The sequence below is a fragment of the Salvia miltiorrhiza genome, chromosome 1 (assembly GCF_028751815.1).
Source record: "Salvia miltiorrhiza cultivar Shanhuang (shh) chromosome 1, IMPLAD_Smil_shh, whole genome shotgun sequence".
Classification (NCBI taxonomy): Eukaryota; Viridiplantae; Streptophyta; class Magnoliopsida; order Lamiales; family Lamiaceae; genus Salvia; species Salvia miltiorrhiza.
The window spans coordinates 43488024-43512569 of NC_080387.1; the positions used below are offsets into that span (position 1 = coordinate 43488024).

The 24546-nt window shown below is 43.6% G+C and overlaps 1 non-coding gene and 1 pseudogene across 1 annotated transcript; one reads left to right on the forward strand and one right to left on the reverse strand.

Moving 5' to 3' along the window:
- Positions 1–4295: 4295 nt before the first annotated feature.
- Positions 4296–6972, forward strand: LOC131026102 (subtilisin-like protease; annotated as a pseudogene).
- A 9856-nt stretch (positions 6973–16828) lies between these two features.
- Positions 16829–16934, reverse strand: LOC131007392 (small nucleolar RNA R71). The gene has a single exon (XR_009096094.1). It is a non-coding gene; the product is annotated as a small nucleolar RNA R71 (small nucleolar RNA).
- Positions 16935–24546: the final 7612 nt, after the last annotated feature.

Consider the following 24546-nt stretch of genomic DNA (forward strand, 5'->3'; position numbering starts at 1 on the left):
TTTGTTAAGGAAATCTCGTCCTAAGATCAGGACATCCGCTTCTTGCCCGGCCTAGCCTTCGGTTTGGATTTCAAAACCTCCAACCTCCAGAGTTCCGATGTATCGGTTGTCTCCTGGATTTGCCAAATAATACAACGAACTGCAAGGAAACTTGTTTTCCCTGCTTGTTGTATCGAATCTTGTGGAAACTTGTCTCCATCATTCGGGACATTTGAGTTTGATTCTCATGTCCGGAGCTGGTGTTTCCTGGATCGTCCTTCTCTCATATGATTGAGAGAAACTCCTTGTTATAGGCCCTGAAGTTAGCCTATTTCCTTGGAATGATAGCCTTGGTGCTCCAAGTCTGAGACTTTGAGTATGGTTGAGCACCTCCTTGTCTCCAATATCGATGTCGATTTCTCCGATCTGAGGAATCTCCACTCGGTTTGGATGTACTGCCTTGGCTACCTCCTTGAATATTTCTGGAATTTGAATAAATTCTTTTCCCAGAAATAACTCTGTGTGATGGGAATTTGATAAGGCATACGAGACTTGATAAGTCAGTGAATATGGCCTATTTCCTCCCGTCATAAGCTCCTTCTTTTTGTAGTCCTGATAGAGGGTCAGGGCTCGGCTGAAGGATGAGTCTTGTAGATTATAAGCGATCTGTGGGTAGAACTCGGTTATAATCCTTTTGGCATAGAGATTACCCGAAAATGCCCCAAGAACTGAAGCTTTAGTATCTCTGATCCTTTTGTCGCAAAGTGCGACATCAATTGGTTGGTCTGTCCCTGGGGAGAGAGACGATTTGATTACCAACTGAATTGCTCCGATATGAATCCATTTCATCGTGCTTGCGACTTCTGGCTTCATTTTCTTAAGATCCTGCATAATGAATTCGGCAGGAACCAGCTGGATTTCCACCTGATTACTTGTAATCTCTATTGGAAGCGCCATTTCTCGGTTTGTGACACCAAAATAGACATGATGCTTCCTTTTGGATGGAATCAAGCTATTTAAAACTCGATTCAATCTTCCGTTGTAAAACCCTTGGTAGGTTTGTACCTCTCCAGTTTCCCTGTTGAGTTTTCTCACGAGCTTCTTCACCACCTCTTCTTGTGGAATCAGGAAATGGCTGGTAAATCCATTCTGATCCTCCTTCTGGGTGTGGTGAACCTCTTGCTCCTCTTTAGTCTGACTCGTCTCCGGTTGATCCATCGGACATCTCCGAATCCTCAGAACTAAAGATCTCTTCTTGCTCATATATACTCTCATCCGAGGATATATCTTCGAATCGATACACGGGTATCAATTCCTGGTGGTAGATAGCATCTTCGATATCCGGTGTGGATTCGAATTTCCTTATCTTGTTGTCTGGGCAATTGGTTGAAATATGCCCCTTAGCACCGCATGTCCAGCAGTTGCAATCTTTAAAACTTTCATTTGTTTTGGCTTGAGTACGCCTGAAAGTTTTTCTCGCCGGGATTCTCTTTTGATTTGAGAATCGGTTCCTAGATGGTCCGCTCCGTTGGCCTGACTTGTAGGAGCGCGCCTTCTGTCTGGTCCACATAGTTCTTGGCTTCCAAGAACTCCTTCTGGACTTTCTTTCATAGGGTTGGTATCTATGTTTCTTTCGGCTCCTCCTTTGATACAACAACTCAGCACCAATCTCTGTTGGAAGATCAATGTTGTCGCACATCAATGGGGATTTCTTGTTGAGTCTTCTCAATCTCTTGAGATTCCTCTGGTCCGCCGCCTTCTGGCACCATTCGGACAGCTTCTTGTGAACATAAGACATCCTCCTCGAAGCACTGTCAAGTGGATATCCTCCTGGTGAAACATACTCATTGATGAGCATTTCCCTCCATGGACTTGGAAGCTTTGGAAAGAAGAGGTCCATAGCCGTCTGATCTTCAACTTCCCCCATATGAACATATAGGGTGTACAGACGCAGAAATTCATTGAGAGCTTTTAGCTCTAGCACTATCAACCTTAGATTGTAAAGTGCCTGTTGATATTTCTTGCGTTTCTCCTCTGCGGATCCTTCGAAAAAACCCATTCCCAAGAAATGGATTTTAATTTGTTTAGTAATTTCCTTAATGATGTCATATAAGGACGTGCTACTAAACAATTCCTCCCTGGTCGGAACTTCAAGTTTTTCCCAGAATTGTTTTGCCATGCCCGCCAAACTAGCTTCGAAGACTCTGGCAAATTCTTTTTTGTCGTAATCAATTGTGGCAATCACGACCTTTAAAGATGAAGCCCATTCGTCGATGAGACCCTCCCATTCTTTGAAACTGGCTTCGTCAAGGTTGAGAATCAATCCGTATGGATGGATTGGTTCCAGTGTGACCTTTCCTACAGGTGTATCCTGCATCTGAGGCCTCCGTCGCCTGGTTCGTTGGAACTGGCTTGCATCGTCTTGAGCTGACCCCTTCTTTGACGATCCTTCTTCTTGAGGCTCTGTTTTGGGAACCTCATCTCCTTGGTTCATCTTTAGCTCCACCATATTGAGGTTAGCAAAAGATTCTGCTAACTCTTGTAGATCTTCTAATCCGATCCTGTCAAGGCTATCCATGATATTTGCCTTTCATGATTCGGATTATGTCTTCCGGCCGCAACTCTTTGGGTGTTGCATCGAATAGAGATGTAGACGTCGGGTCTTTGGACCATTGATTCCGAATTTTTCCGGAACATGGTTTTCGCCTTTCGATCTCCTCCATTCTTTTCTGGATATCACGCAAGAGGGTTAATATTTCCTCTTGTTTGAGTGATATTCTGCTTAGCTCCATCGGTAGATCGTATAGCTTGACGCCATAATATTCCACCGTTTTTTGGATCTCCCGCAAGTTGACGTTGTCGGAAGAGCTTGGCTCGATCTTTTGGTAGCCTGGATAGACTACTCCTGCTTTGTCTTTTGGTTCCATCAATCGTGCGACCAATGGGCCTCGTCTCTCCTTCGTTCAATGGCCATTCTGGCAGCGGCCATTCTCATGAGGTGCTCATGATAACCTTGGATACTCGCGATGATATCGCGAATCAGCTCGATATCTTCTCCTCGTCGTAGGTTGGTAACGAGGACTCGATTATTCCATCTAAGATCGCTTATGAAGCGACTGGTTTCTATCTCCAGATTTTGGAGAGAGTTCCTGTAGTGTACACATCTCGGACACTCGTCCGGATCCATAAACTTTAAATGGAGTCTCCTCCCACATGGGTAAATAATAAAATAAATTAAAAATTACATAATTCCTCTATAAAAACCCGCTCTGATACCATTTTAAACAAGGATCTTTTAAACTGTTTTTTGCTCGAAAGTACGTGGCGTTGTCTCACAGTCCAGACCCAGATTACCAGGTAATCTATCGGGCACGAGGAAAGTTTCCAGGCGATATACCATTCAAGCCCAATCTTATACATGTTTTAGGTATAAATTGTCTTTTAGTCCAAAACCAAAAGTTTTAGGGGTCAAAGTACAAAGAATTTTATAATGGGGTTATTTTTGAATATTCCAAACTTTGGCCATGGGAGATTCCAGAAAAAATTGAAAGGTGATGAATTATGGGGCAAAATCTAAAGGTGGTGTTATAAACTAGAATTTGGTCATAGTTCATGTATTTAGGGGCAATAACCCCATTTATATAATGGGGCAATTTTTAAAAAAAAATTGAAAGTTGGAGGGTTTTGAATAGAAAACGAAAGTAGTTGGGGGCATTTTTTTAGATTTTTTAGAAAGTGCTGAAAGTTGGGGTATTGTGAATAAAAAATAAAAATTAGAGATATTTTGTGAAAACATTGAAATTTTGAATTTTTTTTAATAGAAATAAAATTTTGGGGCACAAAACATAATTAACCCTTTTATAAACTAGTTACCCCACCCCCACTCATAAATATATATAAGAGAACAAGTAGGAATTTATAAAACTAAATAAATAATTTTATTTTATTATATTTCCGCTGCTAAAAAGATATTTAAATTTATAAATTAACACTTTAATTTATTTCTTGAGGATTTTTTAGTCATGTGCAAAAACAGAAAAAAATATAAAGGTGATGTATTTTGGAGCGAATTTAAAGGTGATGTGCAATTGTAGAATTCAAGGAAAGGTGGCGTATTTAGGGGCGGATTTTAAAAGTGATGTGCAATTATAGAATTTAAGGAAAGATGGTGAATTTAGGGGCAATTAACCCTATTTTTAATTTTAACCCAAGACAAAACTTCGTGGAAAAGTTTCAAGGGCTTGACTTGGAAAAGATAAGTCGTTCGAAGATGCTAGCCACACGTTAGACACAATATGGCTCCTATAAGAAGTAGATGAAGAGGAATCCATCATAGACACACAACAGAATTCCAGCTTTTCACATTTGTTAAACATGGCATTACTATCCACTACAATTACTATTATTTGCATGTTCTGCATCTCTAGACTGCCCAAATTTGCATCTGAAATACCAAACAAAAACAGGTTACAAACCTACATTGTTCATGTTGAGGCACCTGATGCACACAGCACACCTCACGTCTCAATCCGAAGATTTGGAGAGCTGGTACCGCTCTTTTCTCCCGGCTACCACTGCAAGCTCGAGTGAAGATGAGGCGCGCCTTGTTTACTCCTACAGCCACGTGTTTAAGGGATTTGCAGCTAGGCTGTCACCCGATAAGGTGAAAGATATGGAGAAGAAGAAGGGATTCGTCTCAGCACGACCTCAGAAATTAGCATCCCTGCATACAACACATTCTCTCAATCTCTTGGGGTTGAACCAGAACATGGGCTTCTGGAAAGACTCCAACTATGGTAAAGGTGTGATTATAGGAGTGCTGGACACCGGAGTGCTACCTGAGCATCCTTCTTTCAGCGACGAAGGAATGCCGCCTCCACCGGCCAAGTGGAAGGGGAAGTGCCAATTCAATCACACGACATGCAACAACAAAATCATTGGAGCAAGGTACTTCAATGCTGAAGACCAGAGCCCCCTTGATGATGACGGCCATGGCACTCACACCGCAAGCACTGCTGCTGGGAGCTTTGTACAAGGCGCGAATGTATTTGGCAGTGCCAACGGCACCGCTTCTGGCGTTGCACCACATGCTCATCTGGCCATCTACAAAGCATGCTGTGGTGAAGCTGATATCGTGGCTGGAATGGATGCAGCTATTGAAGATGGAGTGGATGTGCTATCAATTTCTCTAGGCTTGCACACAGAAACCTTGTATGAAGATTCTACTGCTCTTGGTGCATTTAGCGCGATGCAGAAGGGCATCTTCGTTAGCTGCTCGGCTGGAAACGATGGCCCATATCTCTCCTATGTGAAAAACGGGTCACCATGGATTCTCACGGTTGGAGCAAGCACTATAGACAGAAAACTGAGTGCAAAAGCAGTGCTTGGAAACAACCAACAATTTGACGGGGAGTCAGCTTTTCAACCAGAAAATTTCCCACGAAAGCTCTTCCCTCTTGTTTATGCAGGGTTTCTCAACACTTCTGATGATCTTGCACCTTACTGCTTCAACGAATCACTGAGCAGAAGCGACATCCGGGGGAAGATAGTGGTGTGCGAAGTAGGTGTATTACCAAGAATCGAAAAAGGCGCAGCAGTGAAGAGTGGTGGTGGTGCCGGCATGATTCTCATAAACACTGAGAGACGTGCAAACACCACTTTAGCTGAAGCCCACGTCCTTCCAACTACACACGTCGGCTATGCAGACGGATTGAAGATCATAGCTTACATAAATTCAACGGCAAAGCCCACCGCCACAATTTCTTTCCAAGGCACCCTGATCGGCGATGACCGTGCACCAGTCGTCGCTGCATTTTCTTCCAGGGGGCCTAACTTTCCGAGCCTTGGAATCTTGAAGCCTGACATTTTAGGCCCTGGAGTCAACATTCTTGCAGCATGGCCTACCTCTGTGGAAAACAACACCAACACAAAATCAACCTTCAACATAGTTTCTGGTACCTCAATGTCGTGCCCGCACCTGAGCGGCGTGGCGGCTCTGCTGAAGAGCGCGCATCCTGATTGGTCTCCTGCCGCAATCAAGTCGGCCATGATGACCACTGCAGACGTCGTCAACCTCGCTCATAACCCGATAGAGGACGAGAAGTTTCTCCCGGCCGACATCTTCGCCACGGGGTCGGGCCATGTGAATCCCTCAAGAGCTAATGATCCGGGGCTCATCTACGACATCCAGCCCCAAGACTACCTTTCTTACCTGTGCGGCCTCAACTACACCAACCGCCAAGTGGGGACGTTTCTACAGCGGCGGGTGAATTGCTCGGTGGAATCGAGCATAGCGGAAGCTCAGCTAAACTATCCTTCGTTTTCTATCGTTTTCAGTGGCAGTTCAACTTCCCAGGTTTACACCAGGACCGTCACCAACGTTGGCGAAGCTGCCTCGTCTTACGACGTGGAAATCTCCCCACCACGCGGCGTTGATGTCCGTGTGGAGCCCACCACGCTCAAGTTCTCAGAGATAAACCAGAAGCTGCAGTACGAGGTTACGTTCAAGCGACTCGCGTCTGCTCCGAACATCACGTTCCTTGAAGGATTCTTGAAATGGACTTCTCCCAATCGCTCTGTTCGGAGCCCTATCTCAGTTATACTGATTTGAATATTGTTGGAATCAACCATGTCTGAATCCAGCTCGGCTTCTAATCATTTCTGATTGGCAGCACCTATTATGTACGTTATGTTATGCCAAGAATGATGTAAGCTAGTTTTGAATATGAATCAAATTGCTTGTATTGGAGATGCTCTAAAACATGCCCTGTTCAGTGGTCCTTAGGCAGGGAAGACGAACCTTGAAAGAACATAAGCAAGTTGAGGATAATTATTTGGGTTGCACACAAGTTTTTGCATTGATTGGTCTGGGTGGACCTAGAGAGCATAAGCAAGCCACGCATGCCTCAGCCATCCTTCGGGACAATTTCTTTTATTGTTATTACATGCATTTTGTATTTTCCTCATCTTTTATGTGTAAAAATACAATTTTATCCGCTCAAACTTGCTTTTTAAATAAAAAAAGGTAGTTTCACCCTTTTATTTATAAGATCTTAGTCCTGCCCCTCAGCACAAGTCTACTAGTTATGGATACTTGTTATTTCCTGGAAGAGTAATAACAAGAGCTGTAACACCCCGTACTTTTATGAGTAGTAGTAGTGTCGAGACACTACAGAGAGTACTACGGTGCTGAGATATGAGATTATAATTAAAATAAGATGGAGTATGATGATAAATAGAGATATTGAGTATTAGAGTTACATTATTTTGATGAGACGAATTATTCTTCTAGATGGAGATATGAGTCTGATAGAATCAATGATGATGATAGAGAGTGAGCAGTTTGAGAAAACGAGTTGCTGATTGAATTGAGAAAAGAGCATATTTTATTTTTCCCGATAACGGATACAGAGGTATCTGTAAGATTAATTGTCCTGATAACGGGTACAGAGGTATCTGTGAGATTAATTGTCCTATGGTTAATAAGAACATCTGATTAAGAATAGAGTTGAGATAAGTGAGTGAGAAACCCTATAGAAGGGAGAGTCGATCTGAGAGATGATCTAATTGAGAGATGATTGTTGATTGCTTTACCTGAGATGGTTTGAGTGATTGTCTGCGTGACTACTTGTTATGATGATGTGAGTATGATTTGTTTTGTGTTATGTTAACACGGATTATATTCGAGATTTTGGAGAACGAGATTATTTTTAAATCGGGAAATAGCATACATCTATTATTATTTTTGCATATCAGTATTTTATGAGAAATATTTTACTGAGATATATATATATATATATATATTAATAAGTTTATGATGAGATGAGATATTCCAATAGTTTGAGCTATTGTATTTTTCGTTGAAGAACTAGTGAATGAAATAAGGAAATAAGGATGTATAGAGATGATGGATGAACGTTGATGAAGTTAAAAATGTCTTTTCTTTCGATGGTTTGTAGCCGAGCTCTGGCCTTGGAGTTGTGCTATGGCCTGGGAGTTTTGCTCTGGCTTGCGAGCTCTGCTATGCCAGAGGCGAGGTCAGTCCTCTGCTATGCCAGAGGCGAAGGCATTCGTCTGCCCAGACAGAGGGGAAGTCAGTCCTCTGCTATGCCAGAGGCGAAGGCATTCGTCTGCCCAGACAGAGGCGAGGTCAGTCCTCTGCTATGCCAGAGGCGAAGGCATTCGTCTGCCCAGACAGAGGCGAGGTCAGTCCTCTGCTATGCCAGAGGCGAAGGCATTCGTCTGCCCAGATAGAGGGGAAGTCAGTCCTCTGCTATGCCAGAGGCGAAGGCATTCGTCTGCCCAGACAGAGGGGAAGTCAGTCCTCTGCTATGCCAGAGGCGAAGGCATTCGTCTGCCCAGACAGAGGGGAAGTCATTCCTCTGCCCTGACAGAGAATGCATTCCTCTGGCGAGCATTTCTCTGCTCTAGTGCGGAACCTACTTTTGAGAGAGAGGAGTCAAAGCAAGTGGATAAACATTGTTAACGGATAAGATATTTTATGCAAGTGGATAATTAAGCATGTGTTAATTATCCAATACTTGATGGCTAAGTAAATGGGGTTATATAAATAACACCTTTCTCTTTCATCCCCCATAACAGACGTCCCTTTCCTCTCTCTTTTCTCTCTCCTCTCTCGACTGTCATTATCCAACGCCATTGATGAGCTAGTAAAAAGCTTTGTAAGCTACTTGTATCCCATAACCATCGATTAAATCTAGCTGAAAACACTCTTAAATCCATAGAACAAAAGCTGGGTTGAAGGTTTGAGCTAGGAATCATGAAGATGGAGTTATACTTTTCTCTACACAAAACATAAGAGTAAGCTTCTAAACACATGAATCTACTTATATCTAAGCTTTATGAGCATGTATATAGATGATTAGAGTATTAAAACAACTCCTAATTCAAGTTGAAGTTCATGAAGAAAGTAAGGATTCGAGTATAAAATGAGCCTAGGAGATTGTAGTTATGATAGTTGATGGATTAAAATGATGATTAGAAATGAGTGATAACGAATATGAGTTCTTGAGTTGATTTGAAGATTTGAGTGGTTATATGAGTTCTTGAGCATGCTTTGATGTTAAGTGATGGTTTAGATTGATGATTAGAAGTGATGAAATGAGTTTTGGTATGAGTTTGTTGTTGAGAATTATGATGTTGTATTCAAGATAGAGATGTTTTTGAGATATATGAGTTTTGAGTCCAAATTGGGGAAATTTCGTAGGCCTACTGACCTACTGTGATCGATTGTTTGTCGATGTCTAATAGCTTTGAAAATTTTATAGCAAGTCTCTCCATGAGTCTTGAGTACCCTGGTAAAATTTCAAGCCATTTAAACTTCGTTTGATGTTTCTTTAAAATGAAAAACCTAAACTGCACATTATTACCGAGAATTTTAGAGAACAGGGGAAAGAGTTATTTATTTCAGTAGCTTCCTATGTGATCTAGCTTTCCAAATTTTTATGGTATCAACCTTATTATGTTAGCTAGATATCCACCAAAGTGGAGCCCAGTTAGACAACGTTTACTATTTTTTTCAAAAATTGTAACTTTCGGTGCACAAAACTGCCAGAAATGGTAGATCGTGGTAAAAATGTCATATCTTTCGAACCACTTGGAGTTTTTGACTCTAATTTTTTTTAAATGAAACTAGACTCAAATATATTTCTTTCGGTATGAGTCTCGAGTCCAGGAGATGTCGGAGTTAGAACAGTTTAAATTTTGAAGTTGAGTCAGTGTATAAACAGAGCATGTTTTGATGATGTTTGATTGTGATTGCTATTGTGCCTTATGTGATTGTGTTGCCTATGTGTTTGAATGAGATTAGACGAGCCTTATATGAGAGATAAATCGAGACTTAGAACCATGATTTTCTTGAAACCTATCCTTGAACTGAAGGATGTGTGATGAGTGGAGAGTTTATGTAGAGATGAGTAAGGAGATAGAATATGAGATAGAGCATGGGTTAAAGCTTGAGAATTAGTCAAAGAGTTTCTAATCGAGATTCATTTTATGACATGAACCTTCGATGATGATGATGATCCCTGAAGACACGAGCAGAGCAAGGTAGTAAGTAACTCCACTTTGACGGGAGATTTTGAGTAAGGTCTTCAGGTGGGCATTATTTTGAGTATACAGTTTAAGAGCTTTTCTAAAACTGTTTTAAATAATGATGAAATTATGAGATGTTTTGATGTTTTGAGATTATGATGATGTTTGAGAATTATTGACTTGCCAATATTTTTATGATGATGTTGAGCTTGTATGTTTACCCTCTACTGTTGAGATGAGACGATCGGGTCCTGGGCAGTTGATAGCTATCCTGCCAGGGCTAGTGTACACTGAGGTGACTGTGAGTCGTTGAGCGAATCGGCCGGTCACGGTGCTTGAGAAGGAGGCCTACTTCTCAGTACCTGAGATGAGATGATGATGAGTCGTAGATGTGGTACTTACTTGCTGAGTTTTGACTGCAGTCATTTGAGTCATTTCATTCATTTATTAATGATGTTGAGTTTTAACTGCTTGCACAGGTGCCTTTAAGATATAATTCCTGTGTATTGCTGAAGTGTGGCAAGTTCAATTTATAGCTCTATGAGCAGCTTTGTTTTTCGGCGATATGTCCACTGAGTATTTATGTACTCACGCCCTGCATGTATTTCTAAACGTGCAGGATAAGCGGAGGGGAGTATGGTGCGGTGCTGGTGGGGAATGTCTCGGGTTGACATTTTCTTACTCTATCGTATGTTCGTTTGGTCGATAGAGTTTTAATATAAAGTTATGTTGTTTTAAATCAAGCATTTTACTCACGATTATATGTCTTCATACATATAGTCGGTTCACCTTTTGTTATCACACTCTGAATATTATGACTCTATATAAAAATCGAGCTATACTTGTTTTGCTTTTCATGTTGAGATTCCTGATATTTATCGAGTTATGACGATATTGACGAATATACCCTTTTGATGAATTATGATGATCTTTCCTTAGCACGTTTCTTTGTGAGCTTCCGCTGTTGATCTATGTATTCTTTCTATCTTTCCCCTTTCTTTTATTAGTCGTATGGATACTCGATCCCCGCTATTACTAGTGTCGGGATCGGGCTGCGACAGAGTGGTATCAGAGCCAGGTTGTCTGCTCTGAGTCTAATGCTTGATTGAGTTGAGCTTTTATTATGAGTTGAGTACTAGTCTAACTTGAGTTCTTAGACTGGTTTGAGAGTCAGTCGAAACAGAACCCCAGCACCCCATCTCCTCCGACTTAACGAGGTAAGAGCTTTTGATGTTTTCTTTTTCCGCTTTCATGCTGAGTTTTAACTACCCACTAATGAGTTATGTGATGTTTGATGGTGGAACTATCTGAGCGTGATGAGAACCATGAGTTGAGGAATATTTGGGAGTCATTTTGAGGCTAGTATAGCCGTTGCCCCACCATACCAAATGAGAAAGAGTATGTTGATGATTGGGGTGGAATACCAAGTAAGTTTCGTATCCACTTTTGAGAAACACGATGCTTGTGTTTTTATGATGCAGCGTATTATTGAAGAAGCAACGAAATGCTGGTTTAGAGAGTACGAGCCAGATGAGGACGATACGCTAGGAGAGTTTCTAGCGCATTACCATCGACGCTGGCAGAAGGTTATTCCCTACGGAATCGACGAAGCGGAAGCTATCGACCTTCTGATTCCGTGATTACCACCCACAGGGGGAGTTTGGGCGACAACTTTAGTCCCCCTTATTCGTGGGCACTACATGGTTGGGAGGAGTGAGGTATGGTGATATTAGCGGTTTTATTGCGACGCTCAGCCATCGTTATTTTGCGTTCGGCGATTTCCCTGCACCGCCGTACGAAGTGCCCGATGGGCCAGTCCAGAGTGGAGAGTTAGTGGTTGTACCACCACCCCCTAGTGAGGCAATGCCGGTTATACCTGACCAAGCTGATTCAGATTCGATAGTTTCGAGACGTATTCACCGGTCGTGGAGCACGATCCGTTTTCGTATTTGGCGATGATCACAGATCCTAGCGCCGACTTACCATTGTGGGATTTGACCCCGGTGACGGCACCCTTGCCAATGCTACCTATCAGATCAGCACCGCCGTTTGTTTTTACAGAACCTCATATTCAGCGGGTATCAAGGCCATCCGATTCGAGAGTTGCCCTAGTGCTAGATTCTGACGTTTTGGCTTTATAGCCTTACACGCACCAGCTCCACTATCCACCTTATCGAGGCGCCCAAGAGGGAGGATCTCGATCTGCGAGGTCAGACAGCGATGAGGAGGATCCGGACGAGGAAACTCCGGATATGAAAGTTGGACGCGGGCGAACCCAGCCTTTACGGCATCAGGTTGCGGACGACGGCACCGAGACATGGGTTTCTATTCCCGAGGTGCCGGTTTACTATCCGATGTATGACACGGATGTCGAGGATGAGCCGAGTGACGATAGCGTGTATCGAATCATAGACGAGTATAATGATGTAGAGTCGAAGCCGAGTGAGGATGCACCAACTGATGATGTTGGGAGTAGGACATCAGGTAATGACGATGACAATGACGAGATAGGAGATTGATAGATGACGACCGAGACTATCTAGAGATGTATATGTATATGTATATATATAGTGATGCATAGTCAATGTACATAGCTAGAAGCATAGCATAGAACATATATGACGCTTAGTCCCTATGATGCTTGCATAGCGAAAGCATCATTATAGTATAGGGCGTTTTGTACAGAGAACCTTCGCTTTTGTGTAAGACCTCAAAAGAGAGGCAATTTTCCCTATGATATAGAGATGACGTTGATGACTAGAAAGCTTTATGTCACATCAGAGTTTTGAGATTGATGATTTGATGCATGATGTTAGATGAACGATAGAGATGATGAGAACTATGAGAATTCTATATGAGAAATATAGAATTGAGTTGAGATATAGAGAACTGAGATGAGAATTCTATATGAAATATATAGAACCGAGTTGAGACGTATATTTGAGTTGGGAAAATAGAACTTGTATGTTGCGATGACAAAAAGATTAGCTTTGAGGCTGATATATTTATATATTTCTTACCCTTATAGTATGCTCCGAGAAGGAGAAATAGAAACCGAGAAGAAGAGGAGGAACAGAGAAATCCTACACCACCACCTCCTCCACCACCAGAGAGGAGAATAGAGGAATTTTTCCTGAGACAAAATCCACCGGTGTTTAATGGATCTGGAGATCCTGCGGAGACGGAAGAGTGGATCCGGAGTATGGAACGAATCTTTAGATTTTTGAGATGTGATGATCACGAGCGTCTTACATGCATGTCCTATCAGCTCAAGGGATCTGCAGATTTCTGGTGGGAAGCTAAATAGAGAACCATGACCCCAGAGCAACTAGATGCCCTTACTTGGGATCAGTTCAAAGCAGCTCTGTGTGAGAAGTACATACCCCGGAGTTACCGGAAAAAGAAGGAAACAGATTTTGCCAATTTGAAGCAAGGCAATAAGACAGTAGCCGAGTACGACCGGCAATTTTGTGATTTGGCTCGATATGCCCCATATCGAGTGGACACGGACGAAAAGATGTCGGAACTATTTTGTTCTGGTTTGAAGCAAGAGATACGAGTTGTGTTAGCAAGCCAGAGTGCGCTAACTTATGCTGAAGCGCTAAACAGAGCGTTAGATATGGAATTGGCTATGCAGCCAGAGAAAACGAGTCAAGCTTCGACGCAACTGTCGAACCCAAATTTTTAATCGGGAAGCCAATCTTTTTCTGGCCAAGGCCAGAAAGGCAAGAGAAAATGGGACGATCGAAGTCAAGGTCCCAAGAAGTCGTTGCAGAATCAGAATGCACCGCCACACTATCAGAACCGAGATAGTCGGCCTTACGTTGGCCAGACTGCACCAGCAGCAGCTCCACAAGGATCGCGAGGAATACTTCCTTGCCCGAAATGCAATAAGCTACACTTGGGAGAGTGCAAGATGGGACAAAACAGCTGCTACACCTGCGGAAGGGTCGGACACTACTCCAATCAGTGTCCAAATCGCCAGCAAAGCGGAGGCAGAGGAAGGTCGAACCAGTACCAACCGCAGCTTAAAGCGATGGAAGGAGTCCTACCGCTACCACCGCCACAGCGACAACAGCCAGCCTATCGACCACGTCAGTCAGGAAGGCAGCCGCCAGCCCCGCAGGCGAATCAACCCCATCATCAGAGAGTGTTTGGGTATGAGCGGAAGGCTCAGGACAAGAATCGAGGAAATCTAGCAGGTATTGGTGAGTTGAAGGGTGTACCCATAGTAATACTGTTTGATACGGGAGCACCCCATTCTTTTATTTTCCCCATACTTGTGTCGATACTATGAAATTGAACATAGAGCCTGCTCCGCAACATCTAAGAGTGATGACTCCTATAGGCAAAACCACTACGATCCCACTCGTATGTCCTGACTTAGAATTCGAGCTAGAATCGATTAAGCTCAAGGCTAAAAACCTAAGGATGATGTCTATGTGGCACATAGGTATTATTTTGGGAATGGATTGGTTAGAGGAGAACCATGCGACGATACAAAGCAAGGAGAGACGAATATCGTTTCAATTTCCAGGACAAGAGCCTACTTCGTTTATTGGCGTTGAGAGAAAATGGAGAAAGCCGCCAATAATTTCGGCGCTTCAAGCCTGAAAGCTTTTGTAGAAAAAGGATACAACCGAGTATGCTGTATGCCTGAATTAGAGTGAGGAGTCCAAAACAAACATAGATGACGTGCCAGTCGTGCGAGAATACAAAGACGTTTTTCCTAAAAGCTTTATCGGGATTACCCCCAGATCGATAGCTCGAGTTTACGATTGATCTTGAGCCTGGAGCCGCACCGACGTCAAAGGCACAATATAGAATGGCCCGGCAGAGTTGCAAGAGTTGAAGCTGCAACTTTAAGAACTGCTAGATTTGGGTTTCATTCGACCTAGTGTTTTCCCTGTGGGGAGTGTTTAGCCCTATTTTGTGATGATTTTATGGGTTTTGTTGTTGTGCATTCGAGCATGCTTCGTGTCTTTTTGATCTATCCTTCACTTGCTCGATGTTATTTGGGTGTATTACTGTTGTGTGCAGGAATCGAAAGCAGCCGCGCGTTTTGGCTTCGTTCCGAGCATTTTGGGAGTCAGGCTCACGGCCGCCGCCGTCGAGACGGCGGCCGCGGCCCCACGGCGCGGGCCGTGCATCGCTTGGAGAGAAATCTGCGAAGACGGACCACGGCGCCGCCGCGTCACGGCGACCGCCGTCCACGGCGCCGCCGTTTCACGGCGGCCGCCGTCCAGACGCCGGCCGCGGCCCCACGGCGCGGGCCGTACAAATTTTGGTGGATTCTGCGAAAGGCACTCACGGCGGCGCCGTGGGACGGCGCCGCCGTCTCTGACTATTTCTGGCAGTTACGTTTCACCCTATAAAAACTGATTTTTAGGGTTTTATTAAGCAGCTCCGACCCCAGCAGCCTCCTAGACGTTTTTCCCTTGTTTTCCCTTAGTTTAGAATAGTTAGAAACATCTTAAACATCTTTGATTCGTTAGATTAAAGCTAATGTCGATTTGCATTACGTTGGATTGGATTTCCGGATCGTTCTCGCTGTAAGAACTCTGTTTATGTTTTCTTTAGAATTGAATGGTAGTTTATTTCCTCTGCATAGATTAATGTTGCTTCGATCTCAATTGATGAATTGCTTGTTCGTTTATCTCGCCTAGATAATTAGTGTTTATGATTGTTGATTTACTATTGCTTTCTAGATCGCTAGTTAGAACCCTAGGTTTACTAGTTTCCTGCGTTCTTAATCTGCTTCCTTTTCATTCCGCCTAGATAGATTTATATGCTTTCCGTTGATTCTGCACTAGATAATTCTACAAGCTTTATTAAATTACGCCTAGATTAAAGAGAGAGTGCCAGACCCAATTACCCGATTAGAGTGTTTAGGTTTTATTTCTGTACTTGTGAGTAGCACAGTTGAAGCCCTGCTAAGTCTTCCTTGAGAGACGACTTGAGTCACCTTACCACCCTAGGACGACCTCGTATAGATTCGAGTCCATCCACTAGGTGTTTCTGGATGAGTCAAATTTTGGCGCCGTTGCCGGGGAAGGCTTTAGGCATTTGATTGTGTTGCATTGTTTTCCGTGTTTATTTTTGTTTCTTTCTTTTGACTTGGTTATTTTCTCCCTCCGGTGCGTTTGATTTGGTTTGCTAGTGTTGTGTATGCAAGGTCGTCGTAGCTTGAAGAGAAAGCTAGTGCCTTACTTTGACAACATTCACCGACCTCATGAGGTCCTTTTAAACCTGGAGGAGGAGTCCGAGTCCAGTTCGAGGAACTTTGTGGAATCACAGTCTCAAGAGGGAGACCGTGACGAGAGAATCGCTTCCAATCCCATTCTGGAAGCCATCGAGGATACACCTCCTTTGCACTCGGAAGGAGAAGAAGAAGTTCGGCCTAATCCTGACCAAGAAAACATGGCAGAGCAGAACGTACAGTATATGGGGGATTTTTCCAGGCCTGTTATCGGGAACACTAGCACGTCTGCAATAGTGTTTCCCACGGCGGTCCGGAATTATAATCTGAAGCCCAACGACTCAAACTTGCTGCCGCTCTTTCATGGGATGCCCAGCGAGGACGCCTTGCAGTTCATCCGTGACTTCTGCTCTCAAGTGCAAACCTTCCCACTGTCGGGACTCACCGAGGATCAGTTGAGACTCAAGTGCTTACCTTATGCACTCAAGGACCGAGCTAGGACGTGGTTGCTGTCCCTGCCGCCGAACTCCATCACCACATGGGGAGAGGCATGTGAGAAGTTCATGCTCAAGTACTATCCTAGCCACAAGACACAGGAGATTAGGAGCCAGATAATGAACTTCATGCAAGGAGCTGACGAGCCCTTCCACGAGGCTTGGGAGAGATTCCAAGAGCTCCTCCGCCAGTGCCCACAGCACCAGTTAGCACCCGTCATGTTGATGCAGTTCTTCTATGACGGATTGATTCAGACGGCACAGTTTATGGTGGACAGTACAGCAGGGGGCAACATTGCCCGGAAGACAGCTGATGAGCTCAAGGAGATTTTCAACACACTTGCAGCGAGTTCTCAACAGAAATCAGTTAGAGGAAGGAGGGTTGAAGTCAATGCAGTAGCTCCCAACAATGAGCTTCAGAAGCAAGTAGCGGACCTGATGAGGCAAGTACAACACCTCACGATGAACCAGGTGAAGGCTCCACCAGTTCACGCGCCACCAGCGGAAGGATGTGGCATATGTGGCGATTTTGGTCATGGAACCAACGCGTGCCATCGCATGGGGGAATGCACACCTGAAGGAGGAGCAGAGGTCTATGCTGCTCAAGGCTATCTGGGGAGGCCTCAATTTGAGCAGAGAACCAACTTGAATCAAGGGCAATAAAACTCCAACTCGGGGTGGAGAAATGAGCAGAATTCGGGATGGAGAAACCAAGGTCCTGGCCAAGGGTCGGGATCAAACCAAGGCAATCAGTTCCTCCGACCTCCACAGCATTACCCATATCAGCAACAACAGCAGTTCTACCCACCTCAGCAGCACCAACCTCCAAGCCCCTTATTTGAAGATCAGATGCAAGCTTTCATGCAAGCTAGCAAACAGGCGATGGAGGCTCAGAGTGCTACCATCAAGCGCCTCGAGACTACAGTTGGGCAACTTACAGGAGCCCTGAATCAGCTGCAGCAAGAGCAGCCAACTGGGAAGTTCCCAAACCAGGACCAACAGCCGCATCAAGCTCATGCCGTGGCGGTAATCAATGAGAATGCCCCAATAACCACGGGGAAATGGAGAAGCAAAGCCGTGCAAGCAATCAAGGCTACCCAATGCCCCAGTGAGCCACTGCCACCCGTCACAGTTGCACTAGACCAACCGCCACCCAAGCAAGGAGATTCAAGTAGCTTCATTTTTTATATTAGCTTAGGTGGGGTTGAAGAGGTGTTTGGGATGCTTGATTTGGGCGCGGCAGTCAATTTGATGTCGTTTGACATTTTTGAAAAATTGGGTAATAAAAGGCTGAAATGCACAAATATGAAGATAGAGCTAGCTGACGGCTCTATTAGTAGCCCACGGGGCCTGGTTGAGGATGTTGAGGTTGTTGTGAGGGGGATTAGAGTCTTGGTTGATTTTGTCGTCCTTGATGTGGGAAAAGGGATTAGAGGCGAGAATGGGCATCTCGTGCTACTTGGCCGACCCTTTATGGCTACCACCCGTACTCGCATCGATGTGGGTACGGGAACTGTCAATATGGTAGGGGCAGGTAGAGCGGTAACTTTCTCTGTTTTTGATAAAAAAACCCACTACCCCCACTTCCTTAATTCAAATCTGCTCTTATGTTGAAACATTTGATGCTTTGGATGAGGATTATATTGTGCAGGAATTCCTTGATCAGTTACAGAAGGAGGACGAGATTGAGGAGGAATCCCTTGCTAACCTGCAGGATGGGGCTGACATTGAGCAGGAGTTTATCGATAAGCTGCAAGAGGATGAGGATGTAGAGCAGGGCTTTCTGCTTGCCCTGCCACTGGAAGAGAAGTTTGATGAGGTAGTTCCACTCGGTCCCCAAGAATGTGTGGACAGGAGATCATCTTATGATATGAGCGTTGAACGCTCACCTGGAGGGCCCGCAGCTGCGATCGAAATAGATATGTGTACAAAGATGCTAAGGCAGATGGAGCTTCAATGGGGTTTTGGTTAAGGACCCATCTTAGTCGGGCTGGCGACTTTAAAACTAGCGCTGCATGGGAGGCAACCCATGTTTTTCTTGCTTTATTCCTTGCTCTTGCTTTTCTCTTGATTTGTTTGAGTTGTGTTTCTGTTGTTTCTTGTGTTTGTGCAGGTTGGTGCTTGGGAATGATAGTTTGTGTGGATAGAGACAGGCAGACATCGTGGGACACTACAGACTCACCACTGGATTGGTATTTAGGGAAGTTTCCTCTTTCACCCCTCTTTTTGTTGCACTGAGGACAGTGCCAGATTTTAAGCGTGGGGGGGTGTTTGTTGGTATTTGTAAATCCCGTGGGTGTTTTCCTGTTGTGTTTTTGGGCTTTCTTGTGTTGGGGCGAATGGTCCCCTTATCTTGTCTTCTTGCTTGTTTTTAAGTGCATCGCATGTTGATAGTGATTCATTGGCGATTCTGGATTGTGTTTGTGTTGTTTGTTGTCCTTGTCTGTCATGATTGATTTGTTCCCAACATGGTGTAATTAGCTTAAGGTTTTGGTGCAACACCTTGTTGAGCAACTCTTGACGTGATTTGTCCGGTAGATGCTAGGGGGAGTGTTTTCAGTGCAATTTCCTAATATCTTTCTCGGTGCTGAATTGTTTGGTTGGTTGTTGAGTTCTGATAGCTCTGGGTCTCTGCTCCTCTAATGGTTTCATTATGAGCATGGGAAACCACACGAGAATATTTTGGATCACCTCCAAAAGTTCAATCTCGTGAATTATGGCCCATCTATTAAGAGTGAAAATAACTTGACCCAAAAAAAAAAAAAAAGAGAAGTGAAATGTGAAAATGAGCGAATGTGAAAAAGGAATGAGATATGATTGTAAAGGAAATTGCATTAGGAAATTCACTCCTAGCGGAGAATCGGGTCTGATCGGATTGAGTTGTATCACCTTGTTGTTGCATTTTTAAACCTTAACTTTGAACATCTGATTGGGGACATTGATATCTTGAAGGACTTGGATTGGTTAGTGTTTGCTTAGTGAGAAGAATCGCTTATGGATTTTCTTTCGATGTTGTGATTGTTGCTTGAGGACAAGCAAGGATTTAAGTGTGGGGGGGTTGTTTAGCCCTATTTTGTGATGATTTTATGGGTTTTGTTGTTGTGCATTCGAGCATGCTTCGTGTCTTTTTGATCTATCCTTCACTTGCTCGATGTTATTTGGGTGTATTACTGTTGTGTGCAGGAATCGGGAGCAGCCGCGCGTTTTGGCTTCGTTCCGAGCATTTTGGGAGTCAGGCTCACGGCCGCCGCCGCCAGGCGGCGGCCGCCGTCGAGACGGCGGCCGCGGCCCCACGGCGCGGGCCGTGCATCGCTTGGAGAGAAATCTGCGAAGACGGACCACGGCGCCGCCGCGTCACGGCGACCGCCGTCCACGGCGCCGCCGTTTCACGGCGGCCGCGGCCCCACGGCGCGGGCCGTACAAATTTTGGTGGATTCTGCGAAAGGCACTCACGGCGGCGCCGTCCCACGGCGGCCGCCGTCTCTGACTATTTCTGGCAGTTACGTTTCACCCTATAAAAACCGATTTTTAGGGTTTTATTAAGCAGCTCCGACCCCAGCAGCCTCCTAGACATTTTTCCCTTGTTTTCCCTTAGTTTAGAATAGTTAGAAACATCTTAAACATCTTTGATTCGTTAGATTAAAGCTAATGTCGATTTGCATTACGTTGGATTGGATTTCCGGATCGTTCTCGCTGTAAGAACTCTGTTTATGTTTTCTTTAGAATTGAATGGTAGTTTATTTCCTCTGCATAGATTAATGTTGCTTCGATCTCAATTGATGAATTGCTTGTTCGTTTATCTCGCCTAGATAATTAGTGTTTATGATTGTTGATTTACTATTGCTTTCTAGATCGCTAGTTAGAACCCTAGGTTTACTAGTTTCCTGCGTTCTTAATCTGCTTCCTTTTCATTCCGCCTAGATAGATTTATATGCTTTCCGTTGATTCTGCACTAGATAATTCTACAAGCTTTATTAAATTACGCCTAGATTAAAGAGAGAGTGCCAGACCCAATTACCCGATTAGAGTGTTTAGGTTTTATTTCTGTACTTGTGAGTAGCACAGTTGAAGCCCTGCTAAGTCTTCCTTGAGAGACGACTTGAGTCACCTTACCACCCTAGGACGACCTCGTATAGATTCGAGTCCATCCACTAGGTGTTTCTGGATGAGTCAGGGAGCACCGGTTCTCTTTGTCAAAAGAAGGACGGTAGTTTGAGGTTATGCATTGACTACTGTGAGTTGAATAAGGTGACACTGAAGAATAAGTATCCGTTACCTCGGATTGGTGATTTATTCGATCAACTCCAAGGAGCAAGTACCTTTTCAAAGATTGACTTGAGAACGGGGTACCATCAGCTGAAGATAAGATCGGAAAATATTCCGAAGACGGCATTTCGTACAAGATACGGGCACTATGAATTCATAGTTATGCCTTTTGGATTGACGAATGCTCCTGCAGTGTTCATGGATCTCATGAACCGAGTCTTTCACGAATACTTAGACAAGTTCGTGTTAGTGTTCATAGATGACATTCTGATTTACTCAAAGAGTAAACGAGAACACGAAGAGCATTTGAGAATCGTGTTAGAGAGATGGAGAGCTAAAAAGCTATATGCTAAGTTCAGCGAATGTGAGTTTTGGCTTAAAGAAATCAATTTCCTTGGCCATGTCGTTTCTGCGAGAGGAATCGAAGTAAACCCAGCAAAAGTTCAAGCGATAGGATGGAGAGCACCAACTGCGAGAGGAATCGAAGTAAACCCAGCAAAAGTTCAAGCGATAGGATGGAGAGCACCAACTACACCGCTTGAAATCCATAATTTTCTGGGATTAGCAGGGTATTACCGAAGAATTATTGAGGGCTTTTCAAAAATCGCTAAGCCATTGACGCACCTGCTAAAGAAAGAAGTTAAATTTGAGTGGACGAACGAGTGTGAGTTGAGTTTTCAAGAGCTGAAGAAGAGAAATACCACTGCCCCAGTTTTAGCTATTCCAAAGAAGAACAAAGAGTATGCAGTCTATACAGACGCATCGAGGAATGGACTGGGAGGTGTACTGATGCAAGATGGAAGAGTTATTGTATATGTCTCACGACAACTCAGGCCGCATAAGATGAATTATCCGACGCATGATTTAGAGTTAACAGTCGTAGTGCATGCTTCAAAGGTTTGGAGACACCACCTTTATGGAGTACGGTGTGAGATATACACCGATCACAAAAGTCTCGAGTACTTCTTTGAGCAAAAAGATCTGAACATGCGACAGAGAAGATGGCTAGAGTTGGTGTAAGATTACGATTGCGGGATAAATTATCACCCCAGAAAAGCTAACGTTGTCGCTGATGCGTTGAGTAGAAAGAATCAAAGAGAGTTAAGATTTTTCCTTACTCAAGAAGAAAACTTGATCAAAGAATTCGAGAGATTGAGATTGGAGGTAGTGATACCACCTCAAACGACGGAAATAGTAATTGCTACACTGAACGTTACATCTGACCTACGGTCAAGGATAATCACAACTCAAAGAGAGGATGGAAAGATGGAGAATTATCAATAAACGACAGACAAAGCCATATTATTTGATGGAAGAACGTGTGTGCCTGATAGAGAAGAGTTGAAAAATGAAATCATGAGTGAAGCTCATGACACCCCTTATACAGCACACCCAGGAGGTACGAAAATGTACCAAGACTTAAAAACAAAATTTTGGTGAAAAGGAATGAAACGAGAGATAGTGCGACTGCATGGAGTACGGATGATGATCACATCGAATCGAGATTCCAGATTTACTTCACGTTTCTGGACGAGCATGTAAAAAGAATTAGGTACTAAACTGAATTTTAGTACAGCCTTTCATCCGCAGACGGATGGACAGTCCGAAAGGACTATACAAGTATTAGAAGACGTAATTAGAATTGTTGTGCTAGATAGAGGAAGTCAATGGGAGCAAGTTTTGCCCCTGATCGAGTTTGCTTATAATAATAGTTTCAATTGACTATTATCATGGCTTCATACAAAGCCTTGTATGGACGAGAATGTAGATCCCCACTTTATTTGGGATGACGTTGGAGAACGAGGAAGTGCTTGGATCAGAAGCCATTTAAGAAATAATCGCCATTGTGCGACAGATTCAACCGAGAGTTAACGAAGCACAAGATCGCCAAAAGTCTTATGCAGACACTAGGCGAACAGAGATTCATTTTGATGTAGGAGACAAAGTCTTTCTTAAAGTTTCCCCATCCAGAGGAGTACATCGTTTTGGAGTTAGAGGAAAACTCAAACCGAGATATATTAGACACTGCAATATACTTAAGAAAGTAGGCCCTGTTGCCTATAGACTTGCGTTGCCTCCGAGCTTCGCGAACGTTCATAACGTTTTCCATGTTTCACATTTAATTAAATACGTGTTTGATCCAAGACACGTCATTCATCAAGAAGAAGTGTCCCTAGAGCCGGACTTGAGCTACGAAGAGAGGCCCGATGCTATTCTGGAAGATCCAGCAACTGAGAAACAAGTCAATTCCTTTGGTGAAAATCCAATGGAGACATCATGAGCAAGAGGAAGTGACATGGAAACTTGAAGAGAAGATGAAAGAAAAATATCCCGAGCTTTTTCCCGAAAGTGAATAACTCAAATTTCGGGACGAAATTTTTTTTAAGGGGGGTAGGATGTAACACCCCGTACTTTTATGAGTAGTAGTAGTGTCGAGACACTACAGAGAGTACTACGGTGCTGAGATATGAGATTATAATTAAAATAAGATGGAGTATGATGATAAATAGAGATATTGAGTATTAGAGTTACATTATTTTGATGAGACGAATTATTCTTCTAGATGGAGATATGAGTCTGATAGAATCAATGATGATGATAGAGAGTGAGCTGTTTGAGAAAACGAGTTGCTGATTGAATTGAGAAAAGAGCATATTTTATTTTTCCCGATAACGGATACAGAGGTATCTGTAAGATTAATTGTCCTGATAACGGGTACAGAGGTATCTGTGAGATTAATTGTCCTATGGTTAATAAGAACATCTGATTAAGAATAGAGTTGAGATAAGTGAGTGAGAAACCCTATAGAAGGGAGAGTCGATCTGAGAGATGATCTAATTGAGAGATGATTGTTGATTGCTTTACCTGAGATGGTTTGAGTGATTGTCTGCGTGACTACTTGTAATGATGATGTGAGTATGATTTGTTTTGTGTTATGTTAACACGGATTATATTCGAGATTTTGGAGAACGAGATTATTTTTAAATCGGGAAATAGCATACATCTATTATTATTTTTGCATATCAGTATTTTATGAGAAATATTTTACTGAGATATATATATATATAAATAAGTTTATGATGAGATGAGATATTCCAATAGTTTGAGCTATTGTATTTTTCGTTGAAGAACTAGTGAATGAAATAAGGAAATAAGGATGTATAGAGATGATGGATGAACATTGATGAAGTTAAAAATGTCTTTTCTTTCGATGGTTTGTAGCCGAGCTCTGGCCTTGTAGTTCTGCTATGGCCTGGGAGTTTTGCTCTGGCTTGCGAGCTCTGCTCGGGATGCGAGCTCTGCTATGCCAGAGGCGAAGGCATTCGTCTGCCCAGACAGAGGGGAAGTCAGTCCTCTGCTATGCCAGAGGCGAAGGCATTCGTCTGCCCAGACAGAGGCGAGGTCAGTCCTCTGCTATGCCAGAGGCGAAGGCATTCGTCTGCCCAGACAGAGGGGAAGTCAGTCCTCTGCTATGCCAGAGGCGAAGGCATTCGTCTGCCCAGACAGAGGCGAGGTCAGTCCTCTGCTATGCCAGAGGCGAAGGCATTCGTCTGC